Genomic DNA, 9,618 nt, shown 5'->3' on the forward strand with positions numbered 1-9,618 from the left:
CATACACCATAAAAACCAGTGATCAAATTTATCAAATGAAATGAGTGATTAACACAAAATTGACTTTGAGTCAATTCTACTCATTTGAAAAGAGTTTTCGAACTCGGTGTTGAAGTTATTAGCTGCGTCCCAAATGGCACACTATGCACTCATGCACTATGTATTTAATCACTTACACACTTAACAACTTAGTATATGTATGTAGTGTTGTCCCAAATGTAACACTAATGTTTTTTTACTAAGCGGAAATTCAACCCGTTTTTCACGTACTACATCCACCATTTTGTCATGGTCATGGGACCTACATGCGTCAATTGCGTCGCTTAACTTCCTATCAAAGAGCTTAGAATCACCAAGAGGCGACACTTAATAGAATGTTCCATTGCAAAAGCAGCGCCCAGCAACAGTCCGTCGATTCCACCATTTTGGAGTGAAAGCGATTGGCCGTCCATTGGATCTTATTACCGTCGCGATGGCAAGCAGCTACTTTGTTTTTTATTTATTTATTTAAAAAGCGCATTAAAGCTGAGATACAACCTGAAAGAGAACAATACAGCACTTACTATCACTCATAAGCACTTTTAATAGTTTATTTTACAGACTTATAATATGATGCTGTTCTATTGGTATTTAAATTCCAAAATGGCCGCCATGCCATCTAGTCGATGTTTACCAAATCACACTAGAGTGTTGCCTCTTGGTGATTCTATGCTCTTTGCTCCCATTCATGAATTCTCTCGCGGGGCATCAAGGGATAGCACAGCGTGCATGGGATGCGCACTTCAGAATCTCGCCGGAAATAGTAAGTCATCCTGGAACTTCTCGCATACTGATTTTGGACTTCTATGAATTCACAGCCCATCATTCCACACTTCATTTTACCGGTTGATTATTTTTAGAGTTTTCAGTGTGAATGCACTACATATACACTATTTCATTCATTCATTCATTCATTTTCTTGTCGGCTTAGTCCCTTTATTAATCCGGGGTCGCCACAGCGGAATGAACCGCCAACTTATCCAGCAAGTTTTTATGCAGCGGATGCCCTTCCAGCCGCAACCCATCTCTGGGAAATATACACTATTTATACTGCAAAATGGCATAGAATAGTGCATAAATACGTGATTTGGGACGCACTTATTGAGTAAAGAAGTGATTAAGGACGTGTTGAGTGAGCATTAATAATTTACACCTGCTACTATCTCATTACTTCAACTTCAATGGAGTAAGTTCACGGTACTCATATAGATTAGTTTTTGAACTCGATTTGAGTTGCCTTAACTTATTGGGTTTTACAGTACTCAGTTCGTTAAAAAGATCTTAATTTATTGGGTTTTTCTGTGCTCAAACTGTTTAGTGTACTCAAATGGACTCATTAGGATTCAGTACTCATTAGGATTAAATTTTGAACAGTTTGTTGCAATAGGTTTCCTCCAATGGTATGAGTTAACTTACTGGGTTTTACAGTGTACGTACACTCAAAAAGTGATCAAAAGATAGTTTAAATAGGTTAATCAGGTGATAATGTGATATATTATTAAGTCAATTAACAGATGTATAAGGTAAAATGACTTGTAAGGTTAATTTGTTTGAACCTAAACTTTAAGGCAACAATATTTTTATTTATTTATTCAATGTAAAAAAAGTACTGTGAAAGCATTCAGAATGTAATGTAAAATAAAAATCTTATTGACTGAATTTTTATAACAATTTAAGACTCAGACCCAACTTTATTATCCCGTTTAGGGAAACGGCAGCAAGGTGACATAACACAGGTGAAGTTCCATGTACTCATTAACAAAATATTACCACACAACAAACATAAATTTTTAGGTGAATCTCCATCCACGCTGCTTTTAATGACCTAATGGCCACCATTATAAAAGAATTTCTAATTCTATTTGTCCTGCAAATAGTAACACTAAAACAATTTCCTAATGGATCGCAGAGTACAATGGGTGAACCGGGGTGCATAGGACAGCCTGAGCTCTGTTTAAAACAATCATGGTAAATTACCATTGGACCAATTTGGTTAAAACCAATAATCTTGCCTGCCACCTTCACGATTCTACTCAATTTGTTCCTATATGACGAACTCAGATTACCACATAAGCTACAATGCAAAATGATAAAACGGATTCAATAAATTGTTTATAAAACAGTGTCATCATAGAGGTACAAACTCGATACGATCTAAGTTTCCTTAGAAAACAGCCTTTTTATAGACAGCCTGGGGTGCATTTCCCAAACAACGACATAAGTCACGGCTGAACTTTCATAGTACGATGCATCGTTTGGGAAAAGAACGATGTAGTGACGAGTGTTTCCCAAAACGCATAGTTTCTCTGTTGCAGATTCATCGCTTGAACCATGTTAGTTATAACGTAAAATGCCCATAATGACGCTCTAAACAGGGCGGAGTAACTGCTTCTTTAGAGAAGAACCCCATCATTTCTTTGTGCAAATTATATTGCTTTACACAACATGCATTTAAAATAAAATACAATAATAGTATGGTAAAAACATGCACTCGCTTTTAATATTAACTGACATATATGTAAATGGAACATTTAGGGCCTCTGTTTCCTTTACAAATATTATTGAGAATATGACATATCCTATTCTAAAACATAAAATCACTTACAAAAGCTAACACATATTCTAATATATATGAATCATATAAATAAATAATCAGGCGATTTATTATAAAATGAAATTTAATATTTATTATGTATTAGAAATAAAAAAATCATACTTTAATAATAATATTAAAAATGATTACTATTATTAAGTAAGATATTGTTTATTTATTTTTTTATTTTTTAGAAAAGTCTACTTTTACAATTTGACACTTGTAAACCACAGCAGAAGTAACCAGCAGGCCAATGTCATATACAGTACAGATACTTAATAAACATCCCACTATGAATTAAAAGAATTAACGCATGCTTTTGTTTTCACAAGCTTTGGAGACGTAACATGAAATCCGCTTTTTAATAATAGGTCACCTACAGCTTTCGCCATGAGGCTGTGTTCAAAATGACATCGATATTTTCAAAGTGCACTGCGAAGGGCGCACAAATGTAAACATGAAGATCGCTAAAACTGAACTGTTAAAATAGTTTGAAAGCAAATTACTCCTATGAGAGATTGTCTTGATTATTATTTATTTTTAATAATTCCAACTTTGAATGTTAGAATGTTCTAAATGAACAGGGCATAGGCGGGATAAGTGGGAATAAAACACAGTCAGGAACTATGTTTCTAACTACAGCTCCAGAGATGAAGTTGCGAGTGCTCAAGTTTGCGACGCAGTTTGCGAATGTTCGTTGGAGTGACGGATTTGGGAAACAGCAATCAACAAACTATGTTTGTAACAACAGAATTTAGCTGGCAAACGATGGTTTTGGGAAGCAGAACTGAGCATTAGGTTGAAATGTCAACATATTGTTAATAACAACTCCTAGATATTTATGTTAAGAATTTCAACGTCCAAACCTTTGGTTACCCTGTAATCTATCACAATATCTTTTCTTTTTATTTGCATTCAACTGGAGAGAAAATGCATCACACCAGAAAACAAATTCTTCCACAACAGGATCATGGCGCAAATCCTGATCGTGGAGGAGACTCACAATCACTGAATCATCAGCATACAATATGACAGTTCCAGTAAATACTCCAACAATCATTAGTATACATGATGAACAGAAGAAGTGAGAGTCATGAAATGTTTTTTGTTTAAACTCCAAATTAACTTTTATGTTATTTAAATTTATTTAGGAGATTCACCCATTACGCCTCATTTTTCATACTTGATTAAATCCATGTGTCTAGTGAAGCTTTTATTGTTCGACTTCTAAAATGTTTAGAAAAAAAATAAACACTTTTATACGTATTATAGGCTGCGTTGTGATAATAAAACTGGTTGTTAATTAACTTAAAACGCTGACAGAAAAGTGAAAAGTACACCATAAAATTGGGTGTAGATGGAAAACAGTGAGCTGAATGAGCAGCATGACTAAGGTCTGGAATGTCTGATGTGGTACTAAAGTACTTTTGCAGCTGTTGAGTATTCAATATAAAGTGCAATCCGATTACAGTACAGGTTAAGAAATACTGAGCCATTAAAGCATTCATACATCTAGAAATGGTTTAGTTCTCTTTTATTCCGCAACAAAACTGTGCAATCATAAAACAAGCACAGATGTACCAAAAATGTATGAATATAATCAGAAAGAATACAACATAAAATTTACAATTATGAGCTGTAGACAATAAATGGCCTTTGCAAATTGATAAAGGACTGGGTTTCAAAACCAATGTTGCAAAATTCCATCCACTTTTTTATATAAGGAATATATACAGTTGAAGTCAGAATTATCAGCCCCCTTGAATTATTAGACTGCTTGTTTAATTTTTTCCCAATTTCTGTTTAACAGTGAGCAGATTTTTTCAACACATTTCTAAACATAATAGTTTTAATAACTCATTTCTAATAACTGATTTATTTTATCTGTGCCATGATGACAGTAAATAATATTTGACTAGATATTTTTCAAGACACTTCTATACAGCTTAAAGTGACATTTAAAGGCTTAACTAGGTTAATTAGGTTAACTAGGCAGGTTAGGGTAATTAGGCAAGTTATTGTATAGCAATAGTTTGTTCTGTAGACTATCAAGAAAAAAAATAGCTTAAAAGGGCTTATAACTTTGTCCCTAAAATGGTGTTTAAAAAATTAAAAACTGCTTTTATTCTAGCCGAAAGAAAACAAATGAGACTTTTCTCCAGAAGAAAAAATATATTATCAGACATACTGTAAAAATTTCCTTGCTCTGTTAAACATCATTTGGAAAATATTTAAAATAGAAGAATTTTTTTTGAAGGGGACTAATAATTCTGACTTTAATAAGGGAATTTTATTTACTGATCTCAAGTTGTAAACAAAGTAATAAATCATGAAATTAATTACAAAAAAAATGGAAAAAAAATAGAATTGTAGAGTTTAAAAAAATGGTAAGTTTTATTTTTTAAAAATTCAAAATATAGAAACTTGTTATCAATAAATTCACCAGTATAGGAAAGCGGGGTAAGCTGCCACACTTTTATACTTTCAAATTTTTACTGAGCACCATACATCACAATGTAACAAATGACATACCGAATGAACGAAGGAAGTCTTAGAAACCTTATTGGATATCTTATCTCATTTAGGAGCAGTGGACTGTTAAATGGAGTGTGCACTCGTGACAATTTTCCCCATCTGCAGGTAAGTTGTCACATTAGATTATCTGAAAATAAGAACACAACTACTTCATTGTGATTATTGATTATAATTGATCAATTCAAAACAAAACTTCAAATATAAACAATCATGCCTAGGGGATTTGGAAAAAAAATTATTTAAATCAATATACATTTAAATCAAAACGTATTAACTGGCAAGACAACTTTACTTTGAAATTTAAACTCAAAATGTTCTCTGGCTTGCGCAGAGATCCATGATAACTGAATGGAATGCAGCAGATAACATAAGATCCGTTTAACCTTTGAACAAATGGATGCCCTGTGTCTGATTAAGGGCAGAGTTGGTGCTGGGGCCAAGCAGGGTGGAGTTGGTGCTGGGACCTGGCAGGGCAGGGTTCTGAATAGGGTGATTGGTGACGCAGGAAGGTGCAAACTAGATTTCCAGAAATACATTTTTGTTGGAAGGTTGAATCCCAGCCACCCTAAAGCCAGCCTGAATGCTCAGGGGGGTTGCAGCCAGAGGATATATACAGTTAAAGTCAGAATTATTAGCCTCTCTGAATTATTAGACCTCAGTTAATTTTTTTCACCAATTTCTGTTTAACAGAGCGATTTTTCAACACATTTCAAAACATAATAGTTTCAATAACTCATCTCTAATAACTGATTTCTTTTACCCTTGCCATGATGACAGTAATTAATATTTGACTATGTTTTTTCAAGACACTTCTAAGCAGCATGTAGTGACATTTAAAGGCTTAATTAGGTTAACTAGGCAGGTTAGGGTACTTAGGCAAGTTATTGTATAGCGATGGTTTGTTTTGTTGACTAGTGAAAAAACATATAGCTTAAAGGGGCTAATAATTTTGTCCTTAAAATGGTGTTTAAAAAATGAATAACTGCTTTTATTCTAGATCAGGGGTCGGCAACCCAACATGTTGAAAGAGCCATATTGGACCAAAAAAAAACAAAAAACAAATATGTCTGGAGCCGCAAAAAATGTAAAGCCTTATATAAGCCTTATAATGAAGAAAACGCATGCTGTATTTATCTATATTAGCCTACTAAAAAAAATTTGTAAGTTGGCTATAAATACATAATGAGCCTTCATGATTAAATAGCCACTGAAATAAGGTGGTTGGTGTTTATTTCGCTGTCATTTAAACACTTCAGCACAGCCTCCTTTCAGTGGTATTAATTTGATCATTTCTTCTTGCGGCCCATCAGAGTTCACAAACCTGCATAAAAGCGCTTTGAATATCGGTCACATCACAGGCAATTTAGTATGCTGGCACTGAATTAATGTCCTTGGTTTGTTGATCGGTGATGTTACCTGCCATTTTAATAGCCCTTTCCTTCACTGTCTTTGCGGAGAGAAGTATATCTTTAATTTTTTGTATTATCTTGATTTTGTTTTTGACAGAAATGTTGAAATCAAATATTAATTCTACACACTTTTACAGCATTTAAAAAATCGTTAAAAATGTTTGTCCTCCTATAGAAATCATATTAAAATTGAAAAAAATATATTAAACTCCCCCATCTTTTTCCATTTTCAAACATTTTTGAAAAAGCTCCAGGGAGCCACAAGGGCAGCGCTAAAGAGCCGCATGCGGCTCTAGAGCCGCGGGTTGCTGACCCCTGTTCTAGATGAAATAAAACAAATAAGACTTTCTCCAGAAAAAAACAAATATATAATATCAGACATACAAAGAAAGTGTCCTTGCCCTGTTAAACATAATAGTGGCTATTTGATAAAAAAAACTAAAATATAAACACATTAATGTGGACAGACGTTTGTAACTATTTTTTTTTTTTTTGTTTGCCAGATTATTGGCTAATCCATTTGAATTTATAACATCTCTCTTGTTTTTTTTTTACTTTTTCCAAAAACCATTCATTTCTTTTACACTCTCAGAAATAAAAGTAGGGGTGGTCCCTTTTTAAAAGGTACACATTTGTATTCAAAGGGTACTCCAAAAGTATATATTACTACCTAAAAAATTTAAGAGGAACACTTTTGGACTTTTTAGGTACTAATATGTACCCTTGAAGTATTAATATGGAAAATTTATATGGTAAAAATTTGTACCTTTTAAAAAAGGTACCACCCCAGTGACAGCTCGCATACCTTTATTTCTGGGAGTGTAGAGCAAAAAGATTGTGGGATGTCATGGTGGCGCAGTGGGTGGCACAATCACCTTACAGCAAGAAGGTCGCTGGTTCAAGTCCCGGCTGGTTCAGTTGACTTTTTTTTTTTTGTTTGAAGTTTGGATGTTTCCTTGTTCACGTAAGTTTCCTCTGGTTATTAAGAAATACATGTGCTGTTGGGGAATTGGGTAAGCTAAAATTAGCCGTAGTGTATATGTGTGAATGCAAGATTGTATGGATGTTTCCCAGTGTTCGGATGTGACTGAAAGGGCATCCGCTGCATAAAACATGTGCTGGATAAGTTGGCGGTTTATTCTGCTGTGGTGACCCCATATTAATAAAGGGACTAAGCCGAAAAGAATATGAATGAAGGAATGAAAAAATATTGTGCAAATCGATATGAAAAAAAAAACATTACTCAAAACAATTACTTTTGGAATAAAAATTAATGTCTGAACATAGAAGATTTTATTTGTATACACCCAATGGTTCAAACATCGTATCCTGAAGACAGTGCTGTGTATCAGGATTATAATGCACCAATACACAAAGCAAGACTGGTGAGAGAGTGGTTTGATGAACATGAAAGTGGAGTTGAACATCTCTCATGGCCTGCAAAGTCACCACTATATTTTTAAGCCACTGTTGGTGTTTTGGAGAAGCGAGTCAGAAAATGTTTTATTCCACCAGCATTACAAGGTGACCTGGCCAATATTCTGCAAGAACAAACTTGTGGGGATTTTTGAATGTCAAAAATATCCTGTTAAGCATGATTTTTAAGCATTTTGCTTTGCAAGGACACAAGGCATTTCTTCATAAACCACATTAGCAATGTAACACCTATGTCATACCCATCTTTGTTTGCACAAAATATACACTTGAATTGTTATCAATTATTAGGCTTTTCCTTAAAGGGGTGGTCCACTATGATATCATAATTTCAAACATTAGTTCATGTGTAACTGTGTGAACAAACAACATCTTTGAATGCAAGATGCTGAAAGTTTAATGCAAAGGGAGACATTGGCTTTTACAAAGTTAGTTTAGCAAAGCCTACATCAAAGATTCAAAGATCATAAACGCTTCAGGTTACGCACATTTACCACATGCAGCGAAGGGCCGTGGCCAGAGGTGCTGTATTGTTATAGCAGAGAAAGCCAAAATGCTGCAATTTCCTCAGAGCTTCTTCTGTTTCTGGGCTTCTAAAGGACTCGACACAAAGACGGATGTGCTTACAATTTAATTTTATTATGTTCCAAAGAATTATAAAAAAAAAGATATAGCTAGCATTTGACAAAGGACAGCTTCCAGAATCTCTCCCAGTTCAGCTGATTCGGCTAAAAACTCATTAAAGAAGGAGCAGGTCCAACCAATAGAAGAAGCGGTGGATTGTGAACCACATCCTGTGAATATTTTAATTGTTAAAATTAATCTATGACATGCACAGAGACTAGCATTAACAGTATGTTGTAGCAAGAACGTAAACGAAGATGTAACATGGAAATGCTGTTTGGCACCGCTAACAATTTAGCTACAAATTAATACTTATCCATTAAACTACTGTAAACACCCACAATCTTTACCAGCACTGCAGTGTCTCTCTATGCGGCCATTTCCCTGCGTTATACATCTCAAATAACAAAAAGATGTGAACGTTTCATATTACTTAAACATGCTTATATCCCAAATATATGTGAAAGACACTTGTCAGATTTTATTTTAGAGAGCAGGCGTAATGTTCAGCTGTGTCCTCTTCATTTTCTGTTTGATTCAAGCACAAAATAATACGGCTAACAGCTACTCTGACTGACAGTGTTTACACAACGTAAAATCGTGTGCTTGTAGGGGTGTGATGCTTTTCCTGGTGACGTTAAGCTAATCCACAAATCACAGCACATTATGTTAGCTGACCAATCAGAGCTTCTTGAAGGCGGGTCTTTCAGAGAAACTAGGAAATATTCATGTCGTTTTCTTGTTAGCTGTGTAGCAGTATATAATCAAAGTAAGATATATGAACAAATAACGTGATTGTTTTTACAAATGAAGTATAAGCACACATTGCTTTACATCTTATAAACATAACCAAGCCTTAAAAATACACTCGGGACCACCCCTTTAATATTATATACCATGCACACTTCCTTTTCTCAAGGGAATAGTTCTGGTGGTTTTTAAAAGTATGTTTAATTTGGTATCCAAGACATCGTCATGAACAGT

This window comes from Danio rerio, chromosome 19 (genome assembly GCF_052040795.2).
Source record: "Danio rerio strain M-AB ecotype USA chromosome 19, GRCz13ab, whole genome shotgun sequence".
In the NCBI taxonomy this organism is placed as follows: Eukaryota; Metazoa; Chordata; class Actinopteri; order Cypriniformes; family Danionidae; genus Danio; species Danio rerio.